Here is a 22,604-nt window from a genome sequence, read left to right as displayed (position 1 = left end):
TTCACATCCATCTTACCTTGTGTCCTTATCTTGAAAGGAAATCTGAGAAATTAATTAGCAAAGAGCCTGACAATTACGTGGCAATTCCATCGTGCCCCCAGCCAGCTTCGTCTAAAAACTGCCACTCTCTCCTTGCTGTGAACAGATCATCTCTGTCGCTTTTCTCCATATACTCAGGGCTATTCCACTAACGAAATGGGTTCTGGTCTTCAGTGCCGGGGCAAGGTGACATTCCTTAAGATTTATTATTATTGTTTTCCATAACCCGAGGAATGTCAGTCCTTAAAAGCCTCTGCACCATGTTGATTTTCTAAGTTAACTCTGACTTAGCATAGATTTATTGGCAAGGGTTGTGGTTTGCCTTGTGTGTGTGGGTGTGTGTGTGTGTGCATGTGGGAGTGTGCCTGTTTGAGACACAGAGGTGAAACAAGATAAAACCAACATTTATTTGGCTTTAACATGGGCCATCGCCTGAGCTAATTGCTATTATTCATGCCAATTCTTTCCCTTCTCATAGCAGTCAGATTAGGAGAGCAGTATCATCCACATTTATCACATGAGAATCAGTCTCAGAGAGGTTAGGTACAGTGGAGGGTCACTTAGCTACAGGGTGTACGAGAGAAAAGGACTAATAGAGAAAGAATGACTCTCTGGAAAGAGTCCAGAATCCATATGGAAAATGGAAACACAATGTTGTGTGGTCTGATCCAGGCTTGTGAGCAGAAGGGAAGGTCCCTACAACTTGACATGTCTTCCTCTTTGGAGCCTAGTAAGTAATGGTGCTGGGTGCTGGTGTATGTAACTCATGTCTCCCAGACAACCTTAACTCAGGCAACTTGAGACTCCCATGCAAAACCATATCATCAAGCCCTGCTTTCCTGGGCTTGCATTCAACTCTCCTTCCTGCTGGCCTCCCCGGGTGCGTACTGTGCTGTGTCATCCTTCTACAGTCGTCACGCAACAATGAACAACCAACATCACCCCACACGCCATACTACCAAGGACATTTGTTCTCTCTGAGGCTGATAGCTCTTTTTGTCCTGAGTACAATTCGCCCTCCTTCCCCTAGGGGCCGGCTCCCTTTGGCTGTGGGTTCTTTCATGTCTATCACATCAACAACACTTTCTGTTGAGAAGCTAGTTTATTGCAATTATAATTAGACATGCACCTTTCTGCACCACACGTCCAGTTTTTCTCATGCACTCCAGCCCTGTCCTTTGAGTGGCACACACACTGCAGCTGCTGTCACTCTTGGAGCAGGATCAGAGTCCAGAACCCAGGTGTGAAGGGACGTAGACCTCTGATAGATACTAGCTGTGTTTCCTTGGGAAAGTTTGCCTCTCTGAGCCTCTTTCCTCAATGGAATATTGGGATGATAATCCTACCCATGGGGTTGCCGTAAGAATTACATGGGAAACGTCCATGTAAGACCTCTGTTACAATAAATGCTCAGTCTTTCTGGTTCTCCATCCAACCCGCTGCTCCATTCCCTAGTTCTCAAGGTGGGCATGCTGGTGAAGTTGCTCCTAAACATGCTCTATTCACAGATTTGACTCTTGTGGAAGAGAAAAACACCCCACTTCAAAGGACAAAGGAGATTGAGAAGATTTGTTGAGTACAGAGAAAAGAGTCTGAGCTACTGGATCAAAACCCGACTACCTCATTTCCCAGAAAATCATGTAACTTCTCTGAATTGCATTTATAAAACCTGAATATGTGCCTCATTGGATCACTCTAAAAATTCAATGAGACAATGTGTATGAAAACATGTGTTGGCATGAAGGTATGTGTAAAGTCATTCGTTCAGGAAACCTTTCTGAGCTAGCCCAATCCAGTCTTTGACATCATCTCAGGGGGAGCTGCTAGGTTTAGGACAAGCACAATGAAACCAACACCAAGCCAGAGGTGTGCAGGTTGCATCTGGGTGCCTGGCCAAGACACTAAGGCCACACTCTTATTTCTTATACAAACCCAGTGCATATCTCGTCACAGAGATTTTTCTTTCCAGGGCGGGGGGTGGGTACTAAAATCCTCAGCCTGTCCGTGGCCCAGAACATTTTAAGGTGAGAATGTCCTGCACAACGCATCGTGTATTTCCTCTGGCAGACAGCTCTCTCCTGCACCCTCCCGGCGGCGGCGCGCCTCCCAGCCCGCCCAACACTGCCCTCTGGTGGCAGCAGGTCGCAATTTCATGGCTCTCCGACTGCCCCTCTGCTTGGGGCTCCTCCCTTCCCAGGCCCCATTCAGATTGCGACGGCGCTGAGTCCCAAAGGCAGGCAGTTTCTCTGCGAGTTCTAGATTCCTACATTGTCAGCTGATCTTTCCTCTGCATTCACGCTCCACCCAATCCTGAGTGATCATCAGGCTCACTTGATCCTGTTTAAAAGCCTTTACGCCCTTCAGCAAAGCTCATGGTCTTGGCATAAAACCAAGTCTGCTCCTTCAGCGAGAGCTCCTCTGTCCACACGTCCAGTCTCGGCTCTGGAGCCGTCCTTCGGAGGTACTGCCAGCCCTTGGTTCCCAGGCCCAGCTCCCTGTCCTGCCTGAGCTCATTGACTGCATTTCCCGCTTCAGCCTTGCACGCCCTTTCCGCCACCAAGCAAGTGGCTAAGCTCTTCAGAACCCAGAGGGATGTCAATTTCTCCATCAGGCCTTCTCCAACAACTCCCCCTACGCCGAGCTGGGTGCAGACCTAAGCCCTGCTCCCCGCTCTGTCACAGGCCTTTCCCACCAGACTCAGCTTCTATGGTATTTTGTTTGCATTTTTAAAAATCACCATAGCCCTAAAACAGAATACAGTGCTGCCCGTGGAGACTGAATAAATGTTGAATGAAAATCGTCTGTAGCTTGGGAACTAGAGGAAGAGTAGATGCTGCAAGGGTAACAAGTCATCACTATTACTTACATTCTCACCAATAATAACGGTCCTTATTGAAAATTCTCCTATGCAAGTCACCGTTAAGTGCTTTAAATGCATATTCTCATTGAATAGGCGTCTATATGATGTAGTGAGCAGCTGCAAATACTATCTCATTTAGCCTTCACAACAACTTGGCAGGGAGGAGAACAAGCGTTAGATCCATGTGACAGAGGAGAAAACGAAAGTTGGGGAGAGGTGGGTGACCAAGTGTCCAAGAATAGTGTGAGAGCCCAGATTTTGCAATCTCTCTTCTAGTGATACAAGTCTGCTATACCTCAGGAATACTCTTCCACCTCTTCCTGAAAGAGACAGGTCTCCAGAGACGAAGTCAAACACAGGAATGTGCCTCCACCTGCAGACCCAGGCTGTAAAAGCAGCTTCTCCTCTCTCGCTTCCAGTTTCTAATCAATTATGGAGGAAATGACAGTGGAGAGGGGAGGAGAGAGACACTCCATAGTAACTGCAGCTCATTGAAAAGATACCTGAGGCTTTGTCTCTGCAGCCACAATGCCCAGCTGGGAACACCAGGGCATATATATGTAGGGTTTGGGTGGATGACACTGAGACAAAGGAAAAATGACAAACCAAGTGAATTAAGTGAAGGTGAAATAAACGGTGCTCAGCAACAGATGGGGCTGGTGCTAGGTAATTTTCTCCTGTCACCTCCCCTCAGGTAATAGATAATCCTGCAGCTGCTGGATTTCCTGGGAAGGCAGGCATGGGGCCTGAGTCTCCTTTGTGTTTGGAAGCCATGCCCCCCATTCCTTAACCTATCTTGATGATAAAAATCTTAAGAGCCAAAACTTTTTGCAAGACTTATCGTGGCGATTTAACTCCGTCCTGGTTAAGGTTGCTATCTGTCAGGCTGTCATGGTGACAGGCAGATTTGTAAATGCTCTGGCTCCAGTGTCAGGTTGAAGGTGACATTTTTCAGCTGGAGATTTTTTTCCTCATCCCTCACAGAGACAGAACAACTAAGAAAGAGGAAAGCAATCCCCTGAATCAGCCTCTGCCCCACTCGCAGTCAGCCTGCCCAGGGTGTTGACTTCTGAGCTCTGGGATTGTTTGTGAGCTCCCCAGCCCACCTCTGCCCTGACCCCCACACCCAGAACACAGTGATTCCCTGCAAGGCCAAACTCCCAGTCCCACCCCTCCCCACCCCATCTGCAGGCCTGCCCAACTTGGCCTTCTAATGATTTGTCTTGGCTGATGGTCCCTGCTCTGCCATTACCATTATAAATACTTACATAGATTAATTAACCACAATGTAAAACCCAGAATCCCAGCTAAATTCACTTAATGACCTGCCATGCGATTTCTTGGCTGAAGCATCTGAAACTAACCCTGAATGCTCAGTGACATTCACCCTTTTGATTCCTTCCTGGAATCACTAGTCAATCTAGTCTCCTTTTTAACCCCTTTTTTGCCTCTGACTTTACTTTCAGGGTCTATAGCCCTGAAGGAGTCACACAGAGGTTTGGGTGATTTGGTTTCTTGGGTTCTTGCCTGATTCTCTGCATTTGTGTGACATCCTTTATGAAGCTAGGGAAGGCACTTTCATCCCTGATGCCACATCAAAGCTTAGGTAAGAAGAGTTTTATATGGCTGCATTTCTTGGCCCAGGTGCCAAAATGGAAACGCTCTCTCTTTCCTCTGTCTACTCTCATTCTGTCTCCTCTCTATCCCCTCTCTTTCTCTCTCAGTTTCTTCAAAAAGGACCTAGCATTATTCAGAGATCTGCCTGGGAGATGGTCTAGCCCTGTGTCAGCATCACCCAGAGATCTGCATGGGAGACGGGCTAGCCCTGTGTCAGCATCACCCAGAGATCTGCACGGGAGACGGGCTAGCCCTGTGTCAGCATCACCCAGAGGTCTGCACGGGAGACGGGCTAGCCCTGTGTCAGCATCACCCAGAGGTCTGCACGGGAGACGGGCTAGCCCTGTGTCAGCATCACCCAGAGGTCTGCATGGGAGACGGGCTAGCCCTGTGTCAGCATCACCCAGAGGTCTGCATGGGAGACGGGCTAGCCCTGTGTCAGCATCACCCAGAGATCTGCATGGGAGACGGGCTAGCCCTGTGTCAGCATCACCCAGAGGTCTGCATGGGAGACGGGCTAGCCCTGTGTCAGCATCACCCAGAGGTCTGCATGGGAGGCGGCACCTCTTGTAGGCAGGGTCTAGGGGCATTAGAGTCAATCCTGGAGGGAAGGTTTCAAGCCCTAGAGTGGAAGAACAAGAGAAAGACTGAGGTTGTAAAGAACGGCGAAGTGTCAGCCTGTGACTCCCTGCCCGTTTCCTGTTTTTCCTCCCTTCCCTTTGAGACTTTTCACTCGTGCTTACCTAGGGGCCATGTGGGGTGCCCTGATGATAGTTCCCATCCAGGAGGGGGTCCAGCTCCCTGTTTTTTCTCGATCAGATGCCATAATGTTCAACTTCTTCATTTAGAAAAGCTAACGATATTTACCTCGCCCAGCAGTCTTGTTTTGTTTGTGTTATGAGTAATGAGTAACTTGACACATGAAAGACTCCTGGCACCTGGCGGAGCTCTGTGGATGCGCCTCCTGCCTCCTAGCCCCGGGGTCGCTGCGCCCAGCCCAGCCCCGCGCCGCGGAAAGAACGCGCCAGCGCCACCTGGCGGGGCCGAGCGGGAGCGCGGGGTGGCGGGCGCCGGGCCGCGTGGGGGCTGCGCCCTGGGGTTGCGATCTTTGCGCCCTGGAGTTGCGATCTTTACCCCCTGTGGGGTTTATACTCAGGAGAAGACAACATGGAAGGGAAGGCGGAGAGAAAACAGTGAAGGACATGGAAGGGAAGTCGGGAGGGGCTTTCAGGGAAGACGAGGGGATGGGGTCCAGGCGACGACATCGCCTTGGACGGGGGTCAGGAGGGAGCGAGGTGGGGTGGGGTCCACGTCTGCCCACGTCCCGCGGGTCTCGGCTCGGCCAGCCTGGACCCGGAGCTCCTCGTGACGTGGACTCCCTGGGTGCACGGGGCGGAAGAGGAGCGGCCGTCGAAGAAGCTGCCTTACACCCGGGGAGCGCCTTGGGCCCAGGCCCACAGGGGCGAACTCCCCGCGGCCCCCGGCCGCCGACAGAGGGGCGCTTGCTGGGCCTGAGGATCTGAACTACGTTCTGCGAAGGTTAAGGACTGAAGGAACCGCCCTGGCACTGCGGGAGGAGGGGCCGTAGGCTGTGGGTGCAGGGCCGGGGGTGGCCTGGGCCTCTGGTGCACCCTCCGGGGGCTGCAGGCTTTGCTAAGAGCACAGCCCAGGGCTCCCCGGCTCCACAGTGGGGCAGGCTCGGGATCCTCTGCCGTCTAAGACTCGCCCACCCAGACCGCACATCCTTCCAGAAAGGGCAAGGCCCCGCTGAGTGATCAAAGCCCCTTGCTCCCCACCCGCTCCTAGGGCCCTCGCTGAGGATTTCCCCTTCTCCTGCCTGGGTTCGATCCAAGGCAGCTTCCACTTCCCCCCGCCCCTTGACATTTCTCTCCGCGCTGATGGAGAAGTGACAGGGTGGACAAGACAAACAGCTTCCTTCTGAGCCTCGTCTTCAGCCGCCGTGTGCCTCAGGCTGGCTCTGCTCCATGATCCCAAACTATAAGGAGGAATCCTCCCATTTTGTTCCCCAAGGATGTGGGCCACGGCCTGTGCTTAACACCCACGTCCTGCCTTCCTGGGACCCCAGGCTGCTTCTCACTGCTTCCAGCCATTCTCCCGCACTCAGGCCCCGCGCCCCGCTCTCTGACATCTTGCAGACGGGAAGTTTGTTCTGTACTTCGGTACAAGGCAGCGTCCACGGTGTATGTTTCTGAGGGCAGAGAATGCTTTCCCTTCTGGGTAAGCGTGGAGTCCCCTCGGTGCTTCGGTTCTGCCGTGTCGGTGGGCGCTGAGCCCGTGCAGCATCTCCACAGTCCCCGGGGACTGACTAGGTGCGCTGGGCTGGCTTGGGCCGGGTTTCTGTCCATCTGATCTCTGGGTGTTTGTGTGTCATGCCCACCTCTTCTGGCACTGGGGTTCACATCTCTATCTGCTACATGCATCCCCCTGGGAGAATGCCTGCCCCCTGGATTTCTGGAATTCTGGCAGTTTTGTTCATATTCCTAATGAAATATCTGTGAATGTGTGAATTGTACCAAGGCGTTCAGGGAAGCCTCACTGCGTGTCATACTTTTCTCTCCTCTTATCTGGATTCCAGGCCTTTTCTCTGCCAACTTGGTGTGTTCCTCTACCCAGTTCCACAAATAGATGAGATCAGGGACAGACGTGTGAGGGGAGAGACGTGCTGATCTCATCATGAGTGATCATGAGATCTCATCATGAATTCAGCAACATGGGTCTCTGCCTGCGAGACCACCAGGTTCATGTCCTCTCTGCTGTCATTGCCAACAAAACAGCATAGGGTTATCCCATAGAACTTCATCATGTGTGGACTAGGGAGCCAACTGTGTAAATGAGAATCCCTCTACCCAGGTAATAGGTATACGACCAGTAATAACTGGTATTGCTGAGTCTCTCTGGAAGGCTGGCAGGTGGCAAGAGTGGGAGGAGGTGGCCTGGGGTGCCAGCTGCCAGCAGGAAGGGTGAGAACAGCCTTGATCCCACCTTCTGAAGAGTGCAGTCCAAGCCTGCAGTATGGGAGAGGAGATGGGACAGAGAGGACTCAGGATTCATGGCACCCTTGCTGGCCTTCCATTTTCCATCCTCCCAGAAGGCTGCTTAGGCCCAGCCAGCCCCTCCTAAAGGACTTCACCTCCACCTGTCCTCAGAACATCGGTGAAGGAATGAGTGCTTCCAGGGCATTGGGGCCAAAAGCAACATTTGTGGGGAAATTCAATTCCAAGGGATGAATCTCATGAGTCTGGCCTAGGGACTGAGACAGCCTTAAATTAAGCCCCTGAAAGTTGTTTTCCTAAAGAGCTTTTGTCCTGTGCTGGGATCAGGAGAGACACAGATTCACTCTGCCTGGCTCTGACCCTTCTCCTTTCTCCGTCCTTCCAGCCCCTCCTGAGCCAAGCCTTTTTACCATGGCTAACTTCTGAGGGGCCAGGCAATATTGGGTGGGGAGGCAAGGCAGGGCCAGAGCAGCGTTCCTTGCGGGGTCACCTTTGTTCCTGCCTGGCTCTGGTCCTGGGCCCTCCCCGCCGCCTCATGCTGAGCCACAGGCAGTGCACTGGCTCCCAGGAGAAGGGGCTCGGTCCTCGGTCCTCGCAAGTAAAAAGCCCAGCTCCGGGTATGGAGACATCCCTGGAGAGTGTTCCTTCCTTCCTCGGGGGCTGCGGGGATTTTCCTTAACAAACATCCAATTTATTGGTAGCTCTCGTTTTCACTGAAGGGTATGCACGTGTAAAATTAAAACCAATTAAATGCATTTTTAGAAACCAACTAGCTAACTAAGAGTGTCCTGCAGAACGCACCACGGCTCTAACAATCCTAAGGAAACACCTCTACAATGTGTGGGGCTTCACAGGCCTCTGAGCAGGGGTGACACCATCTCAGACAGGGATGGGACACCTGCCCATTGGTCTGCAAGATGGTCATATTTTCTGAGGGTCCTAGTTTCTGTTTCAAAATGGTGCTCCAGACAGCAGGACTGACGGTTTGGGTGTCTGATCTCTGGGAGCAGCTGGTGTCTTCCACACACGCATCACCCCCAGCCCTGAAGAAGCAGCATCAAGCTCAACTCACAGCACGAACTGGGTCCTGCTGCCTGGTAGATGCTGGACAGTCACTGGGGGTGTGACGCCGACAGGCCAGGCGCTGCCGCAGGGCAAGAGCAACCGAGGACACAGAGGAGGCAGCCAGAGAAGAGCCTGCCCAGCGTGTGCCTGGGAGCAGCAGGCGGAGGGAGGAGCCGGGACTCTTAACGCCTTTGGGGTTTTGGAGCTAAACTCACTGACTTCTCCAAAAGAGAAATGACATGTGCCATCCCATTCTGATGTGTTTGGAAGGCATTTTTCATGGACTTTCAAAGCAACCATTAACAAGGTTTTTCTGAGTTAGTGGCGTGTGCTACCCAACCTCCTTCCAACCCTGCTTTGAAGCCCGCTTTCAGAAACCCAGGAGGGGCACGGAAGGAGGACGGGCAGGCTGCTTTCCCCCCTGTCTGGAGTCCGCTGAGAGGGGACCCTCCCCTGCGCTGGGAGCCTGTTCTCCAGCTCGGTGGAGGCAGCCTCGCGGCTCGGGGAGCGCGGGTGCCCTCCGGTGGCCGTCCTGGGAAGCTGCAGGCGCGCCCCCGCGGCATCTGCGGCTCCTCATCCAGATGTGAGAACTGCCTGGCAGCGCGCGTCGCACCCCTCCGGGGTTTATTAGCCTGCTGTAATGTCAGTGCAATAATAACCCCTGGGAGGCTATTCCATTCAGACGATTTTCATTTCCATTCAGCCACTATTTCCATTCAGACGATGGCTATTCCATCAACGACTCCAGAGGCCTGCGTGGTAAATGAGTTTTCTTTTAAAAATACGTTCACTGATTGCTTTGCTAGGACACATTCGGCACCAAGGGGATGTGAGTGTGGGGCTGGAGGATACGTGTGGTGGGAGTGGGGTGGAAACCATCCAAAGATCTACAGCAGAGGCCAGGGAGGAGCAGCCGGATTTCACAGCCCTTCCGCCACCAGACCCAGGGGCCCCCTCGCCTGTGGCCTCCTGTCCCTCTCCCAGTGGCACTCCTGTGGAGTGGTTTTGTTCTTTGAGGAGCACGAGCCTTGGACATTCATATTTCGGTGCGTCCCTTGCAGCATCCCCCACTCCCACCCGAGGCACTTGGGCGGCACTAATTCAAGTAACTTGTGGCTGCCCCACTCTGCAGCCACTCCCGGGGGGTGAAGGTGAGGTGGACAGGGAAGACACGCAAGGCAGGATGCTGACCCCAGGCTGACGCCCATGAAGGCCCCTAGCCTGTGGCCAGGCTGGTGATGGTCTGAGGAGCAGAGGGCTCTGCCGGGACCCTGGAAGGCGCAGGCCACAGCGGGTCGCAAACCTTGCTCTCCTTATAGCCCTCATTAGAGTCACCGAGTGCAATGATGTCCTGTGTCCCTGCCCGAAGCCCCAGTTGGAAGGGGCAGACATCCCTCTGGGTAGCGAGATCACATTCAAGCAACTGGGTTGGGAGGGGCGCTGGGAGGGTACAGACCGCAATCCGTGGCTACCAACCAGCTGACCCCATGCATGATGGTGTCGTCACGTTTCATGCAGGTACAATTTTCCTTCTCCCCTGGAACGTGGGGTTAGTGAAATCATTAGCTACTTTCTAATAGCAGTGGGAAGCATTGCATGAGGTGGAGGGGCCCCGGGATTGAGCCCTGACCTGCCCCCAAGTTCTGACCTGCAACTGAGGTGAGTGTTTCCCAGCTCAGTCCCTGCTGGGACTCAGTCCCAGCAGTTCAGGTTGTCCCAAACTGGGGCAGAACGTGGCCCTGCGGCCCGGGCTCCGCTGCTCCCACACCCTCCCACCAGTGTGTCGCTTCACTCCAGTGCGCCCTGGCAGGTCAAGTCTGGGTTATGATTGCCTCTAATTAGCATTTCCAGCAGATGGAACATTCTCCAACCTCCAGCCCACAGCTAAGTGCTTCTTAGAAAAGGCCAGAAATTATTTTCTACCTTTGAAAACATCAAAGGAAATTGAAGGAAATGACCCCATTCTGATCTGTGCCTCTCGGCCAGCCTCGCTATGGCCGTATTTGGGTGGGGCTGAGCCATGAGGAGCGCATAGAGGAGTTTCAGAACCAGATGTGGTTGACCCTTGAACAACATGATTTGAACTGCACGGATCCGCTTATACACGGATCCGCTTAAAGTAAAAGTTACACCAAGAGTGCCTGACCTTCCTGCCTCCTCCCCTTCTGGCTCCTCTACCTCTTCCACCTCTGCCACCCTTGAGACAGCAGGACCGATTCTTCTTCCTCCTCCTCCTCTTCCTCCTCAGCCTACTCATGGTGAACATGGCGAGGATGAAGACCTTTATGATGATCCACTTCCATTTAATTAATAGTAAATATATTTTCTCTTCTTATGATTTTCTTAATACCATTTTCTTTCCTCTAGCTTACTGTATTGTGAGATTATGGTATATAACACATATAACATGCAAAATCCATGTTAATGGACAGTTCATGTTCTCAGCAAGGCTTCTGGTCAACAGTAAGTTATTAGGAGTTAAATTTTTGAGGAGTCAAAAGTTATACATGAATTTTCAACTAAGCAAGGGGTTGAAACCACCGCATTATTTGAGGGTCAATTGTAGTTCCTGACAGGATGGTGAGCAAGTTCCCAGGCCCAGCCTGCTCTGAGAGAGGCCTCCTGGGACACCATGGTCTGTGGGCTGTGGCCTGTGGCCTGTAGCTCCCCTGGTGGAGACTGTGGAGGGGACCCTCATCAGCCCCTGGCTGCTTAGCCCCTTATGTGTTCCTCCTGCCACTCCTTTGACGTGGGAAGATCCTGGAAGGCAGGGCCAACTCCAGACTTCTTTGTAAGCATCCTGAGCCAAGGATAGCACTTCTTATGTAGAATAAGGTTGTAGGATGTCAGAGCTGGAAATACCCTCTAGTTACCATGACTAGATTCTAAGAACTTATGTATTGAGTGTCTTCTTTATGCTAATATTCTAGACACTATGGGTGAAAAAGTGAACAAAACAATGTCCCTGCTCGTGTGGAACTTCTATTTTTGTGGAGGTAGATTGACACTAAACAAATAAACAAGTGAATGCTACTATGTCACATTGAAATCCTTTAGCAAAATGATCTTCTTTAAAAAAAGGTAAGGAGAGAGTGTGCTGTGGCTCTGTGTCTACTGAAATAGGGCGATTGGCGGGCATTTCTGATCAGAAGTAAAGGAGCAATTCACTTGCTATGAGGGGGCGGAGCACTGCAAGCAGAAAAGTAGAAAGCACAAAGGCCCTGAGGCAGGAATGTGCTTGGTGTACAGGGGACCAGCTGGAGATGGAGGCCAACATGTTTGCAGCAGAGTAAATAGAGGGTCAGAGACAGACAAGATCAGAGACAAACTGCTGCGACCCCACATTGCCATTCAACTCTGGGGAAGTCTGAGTGCTGTCAGCCTGCCTGCCCAACTCTCCATGAGCCCCCAGCTGCTTCCCATGGATGCTGGCTGGGGAGCCTCATCTGGCTTGAGCAGTGCATCAGGAAGGACTGACGGGGGTTGGGCAGTGCCAGCTGCCCCCCACGCTGATTGATCTTGTGAAGGGCCCAACTGCTGGGCTTCTGCGAGGATCTCAAAGGGCCATCATCAATCCCTCCTCACAGGGACTTTGTAACAATTACACATGACACCTATGGAAGCTATTGTTTTAAAAACTCATTCCAACTTAGAATTTCTAAAAAGCTCACTCTTGGGTTGAGCCTTCCACCTAGATGCTCCCATCCCAGCCCTGAGCAGCTCAGAGTGGGTCTTCTTTCTGGGCTCTGGGCCAGTGTCCACAGAACGGCTTCACGTTCAACCTAGTGGGGGCTCACTCACCCCGAGGCTCACTCATGCCCCTGGTCTCCCTGCCCACCTCCAACTCAGGCTCTTCACCATGTTGGGGCTGGGAGTGTCGTTGTCCTACACAGCTGGAGACATGGAGTCCCAGGGAGTTGGCCCAGCCTGTATCTCGCCCAGGTCATCGCCAGGGCCAGGGTATGCACTGCTGCCTCCAGAGGCCCCCTGCTCTCTAGGAATGCAGGATTGTTGGGGAAAGGAGGCTTCTCACACAGAGGCAGGGGGGTGGCATGATGAGCAGGCCTGGGAAAGCCGCAGGGCCTCCAGCCTGGGACTGGGCCAAGTGTCCACCTGCAGGTCCCAAAGCTGAGCAAATGAAGGGCCAGTGTCCTACATAAAGGAAGCTGCTGTGTCAGCCAGAGGACAGAGACAGCCCGAGGGCATGCTCCTCCCAGCTCCCTGGAAGCTGCAGGCTGGGGAGGGCACCAGGGGATACTGCCAGCAGCTCAGAGGCTGTTGAGAAAAGGTTTCCAGGCAGAGTGGAGCAGGCTACCCACTAGGGAGTGTGGGGGAACTGCCTTTCTGTAGTTTCCGGGTGGGGAGGGGGTGTGTGACTACCGCTTTATAATCTCAGAGACGTCACTTGCCACCCAGCCGGAAGGATCCTCCCTGCATCGCTCTGGTCAGGTTGGCAGAGCCAGAGAGAGTCACTGTTGTCAGGACGTCCTCGTGGTGAAGGCCGCCCACCCCGCGTTGCTCTCCCCGGACCCCGTGCTCTCAGTGCCCCACACACAGGAGCTCATTTCCCTCCCACAGCAAAATCCAGAGGGGCTTCTTCCAATTCCACAGGCAGAATGAAGCAACGAAGTTAGGCGAGGTTGCGTGATCTCGAATTCTCTGCACACGGCCAGCCAGTAAGTAGTAGAGTTAGAATTCGAACCCAACTCTGCTGAACTCCAAAGCAAGTGGGGTTCGATTCAGTCCCAATAACCTCTTGCCACCGCCTGCCCTTCAGAACGCCCTTTCTAAGTGCAAGTACATCCCACCCTCCAGCAGATCAGCGCCTCACAAAGCAACACGCACCAGGGATGGAAAGACCCCGGGGAGAAGTCAGCCTGGGAGGCCATCAGCTCCGATGACAAAGGACAACCCAGAGTGCCCCCCAGGGGACCTTCCTCTAAAACTTCCAGCCACCTGCTCTTTGGCATCGCCTTGCAGCCCCCCAAAATATGAGCATGAATGCTGGCATGGGGGTCGCCTCACTCGTGCTATGGAGACCCCTCCATAGCAATCATGATAGGATTTTGTATTCTTTTCCAGCCCTCTGCAGGGCAGGTGTAGTGTGAACACATTGACAGAGTGAACCTCGGACACATCTGGGGTCTATTTCTGCAACTACAAACCCACCCTCACATGCAAAATTAGGGTCCATCAGCCCCCTTGATGTGCCTCCTCCCCTTCACCTCCACTCTTGGCTCCTAAGGCATCAACCTGGTCAGACTTCTTCTGGAGCCTATTGTGTTATCCCTTCATTTCCCAAGAGGGGACTTAGGTACCAGAGCTGGAGGGCAGGAGTTGTTTCCCCTCCTCCCGTGCACCCTGCACAGTGCCCGGCTGCAGACAGCCCTGCCGAAGGGGATCCTGTGATGTGTGCATCCCCAGTCCCTTTCTTGCCTCACTTCAGAGGAGCAAAAACCAGAGAAACAAAGGCGGGGGCTGCTGAAGCGCAGCGAGTGATGCTCTGCCAGGGAGGTGTTAGCATTCTTCTTTTGATTAGGAATAAAGCATGCAGACCTTCTGGTTGGGTTTTGCAGTAAGAAAGGGAAGCTTTGCTTTTAGAGGGAAAGCTCGGTTATAATGAAGAATAATTGCTGTGCAGATGACTGTGGTTGTGATTTTCACCATAGAATTCCTAGAAAGCGGTATGGGCCTGCGTCCTTGCATGTGCTTGTGTGATAGACAGAGAACGGTGGGGAGCTGGTGTTGGGGTGTGTACGACATCCACCTGCCTTTTCCAGCTCATCCCATTTCACACCTCAGTCCTGGCTGGTATGTAAAATGTGTAGAGGGAGTGTGGGCACAACATGCTTCCCAGGAAACAGCAGCTACCACCATGATCCAGTAGGTACTGGATCGGCCCCTCTCTTGGGCCTCCAGGAGCCAAAGGGGATCCAGCACCGAGAGGGAGCTGATTTCGGATATGGCTGTCAGAACCGAATGGATGCTGGCAACTTTCAGTGTAGATGCTGAGAGCAAATTGCAGCAGAGATGCACTCAGAGTGGAGTAATCAGGAAGGACCCGATCTCAGTGTCAGTGGCCTCCAGGGGGAGTAAGAATTGGGCTCATGATGGGCTCCTCTACTTTGCAGTATTTAAGGCTGGCAGGCTCCCTGGTCCCCACCCAGGGTCACAGTCCTGAGCAGGCTGGCAGAGGAGAGGGCACCGCTCTCCAGCTCTGCAGCTGCATGTGTGCCACAAGGAGGGAGGGCCCTCAGCCTCCCACGACTCCCTGCAGCTGATGGGGTTAGGATAGCAGGAGCACGCGGAGGCTCTTCTGAATTGGTCCTTCAGGGTCCTTGCAGAATACCCCCTGTGGCCTGCAACCACAGTTGCTGTTTTTGTACAGAGATTCTTAGATTACTCCCCACAACAACCTTCCAGACAGGTATTGCCCCATTTTCCAGGAAGGAACACAGAGACTCCTCAGCTATACAGCATGCCAACAGTGCTGCCTCGATTAGTAGCTGACAGAGGAAGGCGTTCAGATCAGGAACGGGTGAGACATTGCAGGAGTCAGCCCAGGCATCCCTCGTGCCAGGGAGATGACCCAGTGATGACCCAGCCACTGCCCGTGGAGGGCGGGTGAAAGGTGTCAGTAGGTGCGTCGGTTCTCCCTGCAGCCCTAGGGGCTGGGTCCTCGGTGTGCTTTTTCCAGAGACAGCACTTGAGATTGGAAGGACTGGTCAGCTCAGCCTACAAATTGCTTTTCACTTAGCCGGATTCTCTAGCCACAGGGTGAGGGTGAGAACACACACACACGCACAGACACACACAGACACACACACACACAGACACAGGCAAGGAGACACACACACAGACACAGATGCACACACGCTCACATGGACAGGGAGATATACACACAGAAACAGAAACACAGACGCTCACACACACAGGGAGACACACACACAAAGATGCACACACGCTCACACACACAGGGAGACATACACACAGACACAGAAACACACATGCTCACACACACAGGGAGACACACACACAGACACAGATGCACACATGCTCCCACCACACACACACAAGGAGACATACACACACAGACACACACATGCTCCCACCACACACAGAAGCACTCACAAACACACAGACACAGATGCACACATGCTCATACACACACACAAGGAGACATACACCCAGACATAGACACATACACAAGAGGAGACATACACAGAGACACACACATGCTCACAAGCATGCAGGCACACACAAACACACAGACACAGGCACACACACAGAGAGACACAGAGATACACACACACATAGAGACAGATACACAGTCAGACACACACATGCTCACACACACAAGGAGACACAAACACACAGAGGCACATGTTCACACACACAGGCACACACAGATACATTCAGACAGACACAGAAACACACACACACACAGACAGGAGCACGCATGCTCACACACACACAGGTACTCACAGACACAGAAGAAGACAAACATACAGACACAGAGGCACACATGCTCACTCACAGGCACATACACAGACACAGGCACACACACAGAGACACATGCATGCTCACACACACAGGCACTCACAGACACAGACATGATCTCACACACATAGAGGCACACATGCCTACATAGACACACACACAGGCACTCACAGACACAGACAGACATGATCTCACACATAGACACAGAGGCACACATGCCTACACAGACACACACACACACACACAGAGGCACAGACACAGACGCAGACATGATCTCACACACAGACATAGAGGCACGCATGCCTACACAGACGCGCGCACACACACACAGGCACTCACAGACACAGACACAGACATGATCTCACACACAGACACAGAGGCACACATGCCTATACACACACACACACAGACGCAGACACAGACATGATCTCACACACAGACAGAGGCACACATGCCTACACAGACGCACACACACACACAGGCACACACAGACACAGAAACACACATACACAGACAAGTACATAGACACACACACATAGACGTGCTCAAATCCACAGAAAAGTTCATGTTATTAGGTATCCCCATTGTTCTCTAACAGCCCATATCTGGTATCTTTACTGATTCATTTCACTAAAATCCAAAATGTCAATTTCATGAGCAGGCCAACCCTTGGTGAGGGAGGGCTAGGTGCTGTGATGGCCAACACAGAGATGTAAATACCAGAGAAGGATGGGGGGTCAGGGCTCCTGGACTGTCTTTGTCTGGGTTCACATCATGCAGTCACCCAGAGAGCCTCATCTCCCCTTGTCCAGGAGGGATTTACTGAAGCTCGATAAAAATCTGCCGCTGAATATTGCTATAAAATATAGTTCTTTCCCAAGGCGCTTCACTCAGAGAATCCTAAACTAGTATATTCACCTTTGCATGACTTTGTTAAAAACAAAAAAAGAGTTAGTCAAACATCAGCACTAGCCTTCTCCATCGCAAAGCCCATGCCTCGCAATTCTCCTAACAGTGGTTCTCAATGTCAGCCTGCATCAGGGTGACTGGGAGGGCCGTCAGAACTCAGCTTTCTGGAGCTCACCCCAGAGTTTCCAAGTCAGTATTATCTGTGGTGAGACCCAAGATATTACATTTCAAATAAGTTTCAAGTGATACAGATGCTGTAACATTTTTACAATATTTCTTACTACCTTACTAGGGGGCACTAGTTATCTAGAAGCCATCAGAGGGAAATGGGAGAAACTGGACACAAATGGCAGAGGGAGAAGCATAATCAGAGGCACAGTGATCAGCTCCTAGGAGAGGCACTGCTGAAAGCTGGGCAGGCAGCATGCCCGCACTTGTGTGTCCGTGCCCACGCAGGCATTAGCAATCAATCACGGCTGTGTATCTTGTGGATCCCAGACTTGGCTTTGGAATCCTTCTCAACCCAGTACCTTCTAAAGGCACTAAAAATGATTGGGATTGGCAGGCACGATGACAACCCTTTCCTCCATCTGATCTAGAGTTTGGACTTGACTCCACAGGCACCCCCTCCCTACTTCTTTCCGTCGCACTTTCTTCTTTTCATGCATGGAACGCCCTCTTGTGTCTTTGCACATGGGGGCCATCTGGACTCAAGCACAGGGGAGGAGATGGGTGAAGAGCCGGAGGGAGCAGGTTCTGATGTGGGAGGCAGCAGATTCCCAAATGTCAGGGGGGGCTGACTTCCATTTGTGAGCAGATCATGGAGCAAACGACGGTGGCCTAGAGGGATTCCGGCCCTGAGTGTGCGCAGAGCATGAATGGAGAAGAGAGTGGACAGGGACAGCAGCTGCTCTCTGTGAGCACTTTCTCCAAAAATGAGATATTTTTTATTTTAAAAGCAATTGTGTAACATGATAGCTGCAATAACTATGATAAAATCATGTCAGAGGAAGCTGTGTGCAAGAAGATGGACGTGTTAGCCGAAGGTAGCTGCTGGCGGGGCTCCTGAACCGCTCTCTCTCCATGCACCGACGTGCAGGCCCCGCCCCGCGCAGCCTTGTTCTATCCTCACTTCTGGCCATGCCTCTGCTTCACACGGAGCGTCAGAAGTCCAGACATGAGAGGTTCAGTCATAGAAGGTGGACAGATCCAGTGACAACCTCTTCCCCAAGGTGGAAAAGAAACAGGAGCTCCAAGGGCTCTTGCCAAAGAAAGAGATGGGAGGAGAAGAAGAGAGAAAGAGAGAAGGAAGAAAAGAGTGATGCCTTTGAGGAACTGTGACATATAGTAGCATTGGGCAGTAGAATGTCTAAAACTCCCAGCCCCAGTAGTCAGGCCTTTCCTGCGTCTCACAGCTCCAGGCTGGGAGAGGGAGTAAGGGAGGAAGGGCATCTGTTTCAAATGCTTCCTCTCTCCGCCATGATCAAGCAGGGCTCAGAAGACCTTGCCCTTGGGGCCTCAGCTGTGCTCCTGGCTTCTGTGTTGAATAGAGCAGAAATACCAGACAGCAGAAAGCTGAGTGGTCAGCGCTGGGCCAGACCTGGGCACTGCACAGAGCCAGGGGGCTGAGCCACCTATCCCTGTGATGGTCAGGCCGTCCAGCCACCGGACCCCGCTGAAACCCACATGGAGAAAACTCAAGAGTGCCCAGGGTGTGCCCTTAGAAGGCTGTCCAGGGCCTCGTCAGCACATGGTCAGGACACCTGTGTTCTCTCCTCCCTCAAACCCCGGTCCAGTCTGGGCCCCAGGCAGGAAAAGGGAGACGGGGAGTTTGTTACCAGGGGCCCCAGAAGCTGCAATGCTCATGAATTCCTTAGTTCTCCAGCCTCTTCATTTCATCAAGTCAGTAAATAAATAAAGCTGAGAAGGTTGTGGAGGGAAGGGTGACTCTGGAGCCTATTAGCATACATCTGCATATCAGTGAAGAGACAAGTTCCTGCTTCAGGAGAGCTGATCACTTGCAGATTCAAATCAACCCTGTGACTTTATAGTAGGGCTTGCTGACCAGCTGTGTGTCACAAGGCTCTGTGTTATAGGGCCACCAAGGATGGCATAGGAGGAGTGGAGGGGACAGGGATGCCAGGCCTCTGCAGGGCACTGGTATTGTGCTGTTCAGTCCTGACATTTCCTGACTGCATGCAGTTGAGCAAATGACATAACCTCTCTGAAACTCTATCTCTGCATCTTAACATATTGCTCATAGGAACTTTCTGGGTTCTTATGAGAATTTGGGCTTCTCTTGGCAAAGCACTTGACCCTCAGTAAATGCTCAATAACCCATGGACATTGCTGGTACCAGAGGCTTTAGAAGTGGGCACAGGGGGATCACCACTTGACAACTGGAGAAGAGCTCAGGGCCATGTGTGGCTGCGTATGCAGCCGTCCTGCCTGGCCAGCCTGGCTTTCATCTTTCCCCATAGATTTCCTCACAAATTTTTCAATCTCACTATGCAGTTCTAGCTTCAGGCACCTCGCTGATATATTAAAAATAAATAGTAAACGATTGCATTGGTCTAGCACTTTGCTAGAGTTTATTAAGGACTTCTACCTATAATATGCCATGTAATTCCCAACACTGCCACGAAAGGTCCTCACTGCAGAGAGGAGGAAGTGGACCTCCACGGGAGGCGGGTGATCTGCTCAAACTCAAATGACCTGAGGTGGCAGGACAGACTTCAGGCCTTGAGCATCCATCCCTAGCACTCACTGCCTCCCACATAAGTTGTGCTTGCAAGCAGGGCAGGGCTCGGGGGCCTGCAGCCACCAGGGCACAGAGTTCCTCCCATCCCACCGTACGGTTTCCATATATATTAGACGCCATAGGCAGATCTAGCTGCTGGCGATTTGGGCAACATCTGAAGAGTGCCCAACACTACCAATGAGTCTGTCATCATCAAAAATGTCAGTGTCAGGAAAGACGAAGGCAACAGCACTGCTCCAGATACGAAGAGTCTAAAGAAATATGGCGACAGAACGCAGCTAAGTGGACGGGTCCGTCGTGGGGCCACTGTAATAACGGACATTATTCAGACTACTCCAGAGGCTGAAGTGGGTCTGGGCTAAGTTTCTGGAATTCAGGCATTGTGTTGTGGCTGTGGAAGAGGACACCTTGTTCTTAGAAGATGCATAGTAAATATGGAGGGAAGCTGTTCAATATACTACTTTTATTACATTTTTGAAGGTTTAAAATTTTCAAGGAAGAAAAAGTGCACCAGGCAGACTTCTTGAGCAAATCTTTCTCTCCAATGGCTAATTGTGGTGCCTGAAGGCCCATGTTAAAAAATTTAATTATAGACTTCCTGAAAATATGGGATTGTGAAGGTCATCTGATAAAACCTTCTGTCTCTTACGTGCTCCCTCCACTATGTGCTTATGCGGGTTCACAGTCACGCATGCATGCGCACACACAGGCATACCCCCGCACATGCATGTACACAGGCCCAGACACACACACACACACACACACACACACGTCCTCAGTGCTAGAAAAACTCCAATGCAGCCCTTCACTTCTTTGGATAGCTTAGACCCTTAAAATTTCCTTTATATTGAACACATCACTCCCAAATAGCTTCTGTCTATCAGTCTTGGTTTTGTTTTATGTAATTATATAGAAAACATCTCCTTCCTTTTCTACCAAACAGCACTTAAATATTTGAAAACAGTTATGTGCTCCCAAAGCCTCCTTTTTCAGTTTCTCTTCCCTACGTTCACCTGTTTTGAGACAAAATGGACCTTCGTGTTTTCCAACAGCCTCTTGCTAAAAATCAAATTCTCCGCAAGAGAAAAGCAAGGGTTCGGGTTCAAGGCTCTCATTTCGAAATCTGGCTACATGTCAATCCAGTCCCATGGTGACATGGACCTACCCTGCTAAGTTTCCAAGGGTGAAACCATGGGTCCAAGTGGTTTGCTTGCCAGTCCTCTCAACACCAAAGGTGAAAGCCATGAAAGACTCTCCCAGATTATGGATCTGGACCCCAGTCCTTGCCCCTGGAAGCAAAGTCAAGCAGAGGTCTGAGCGTTTCTCTCTTCTAGAAACAGGGCCATTTCATTCTGGGGGATTTAAATGGAAAACATCCTCTGCCTGAAGTCTTGAGTCACCTTCATCTGAGACGACACACAAAACCACAGACAAAATGCTGGCAGAGGGTCTTCTGAGTCAAGGCCCTCTGTGGAATTTTGTACTCAGACACTCTGTGGGTGGAGGGTCACATGATGAGAAATGTACAAGCTTTGGAGTCCAAGCTGGGTGTGAATTTGGTCTCCTCTAGGATATAGCAGCTGGGAGAACTAGAGTAAGCTGCTCAGCCTCCCTTGGCCTCAGAGTCTCCTTTGGTTAAAATGAGATAATCCTACCTCCCTTATTGGGCTGTCATGAGAAATGAAAGAACGAAAATGCAAATTCTCTTGCTCATAGTAGGCACTCAACAAGCAATGATTAATTAATGTGGCCACCATTCCAAAAAGGTTATAACAATGCATTTGGCAAAGGTTCAGTCTGTATTACTGGTTATGTAAGATACTAATGAATTATTATAATAACATTTGTGAAATCATATCCTAGTCAGTAATAAGAATTTAAAAATGTGTTGGGAAAACCACCCGTGATATATTGGGATTGAGCCAAGAAAGCCAGTCGACAACAGATGAGCTACTCTGCTGTTTAATACACTTAATAAAACAGTGTAGCTGCCCGAAATTGCTGTCTTGCTAAACAGAAATATCCCAAGGGTTTAAACAGAAAGGATAAATGCTCTCTTCGTCTTATACAAGAGCCAAAGTTAAGATGGAACTGGAGATCTGGAAGCTCAGGCAGGATCAGGAAGATGGGTGCTAGGCGAAGGTTGAGGTCTGCTCACACGGGCTAAGCATTTGAAAAGAAGAGAGTCTTCAAATATGGTGGGATGAATGTAGGAAATGGGACTTTGGAATCCATCTGGCATACTGGGAGCTTTCTTTTCTAGCAGCAAGTGAGTAGCTGTATGAAGATCCAGATGAAAGGGAGAATATAAGACCAAATACTGTAAACTATGAGCCCCACATCTTGGGCTGTAATCCATGCATATTTTGCAGCTGCAGTGAGTTTAGGTGCCTGATAACCTATATCCCGCAGGGAGGGTTTTTCTCTCTTTCAGAGAGTTTCAGAGAAGCAGCGTTACAGGTAACCAGACAGGGAAATCAAGCTTGCAAATAACAATGGCAATATTCTTGTAACTGCAAATGGGAACAATAAGTCTGGTTCTGTTACACTGAGCCAACATCAGATTCATGGGAACTAGAGAAAGACTACAATCATAGCACTGAATGACTTCAAATGAAATGAAGCAATCCCACACAAAGAGTTCGCTTGCCCGACTGATACCAGCGAGTGGCCAGCTCTCTGGTATTTCAGCATCCTCAAGGCCAGAGGATCCCAGCTGCAGGGAAGCAGAAGCACCGTCCAGGTCATGCTGATCACTTTACAGGCGACAAAGCCGAGACCCACTAAGGATGTGCGGCCGCTACGCCACAAACAACAAACTGAACTTTAGGATTGAGCT

At 51.3% G+C, this 22,604-nt stretch overlaps 1 protein-coding gene across 3 annotated transcripts in view; it reads right to left on the bottom strand.

Moving 5' to 3' along the window:
* Nucleotides 1-22,604, bottom strand: part of NTM (neurotrimin) — a 959,556-nt gene that overhangs the window by 641,557 nt on the left and 295,395 nt on the right.

The sequence above is a fragment of the Pongo abelii genome, chromosome 9 (assembly GCF_028885655.2).
Source record: "Pongo abelii isolate AG06213 chromosome 9, NHGRI_mPonAbe1-v2.0_pri, whole genome shotgun sequence".
NCBI lineage: Eukaryota > Metazoa > Chordata > Mammalia > Primates > Hominidae > Pongo > Pongo abelii.
The sequence above is the reverse complement of the archived record's forward strand: the minus strand, read 5'-3'. Positions and strand labels throughout refer to the sequence as shown.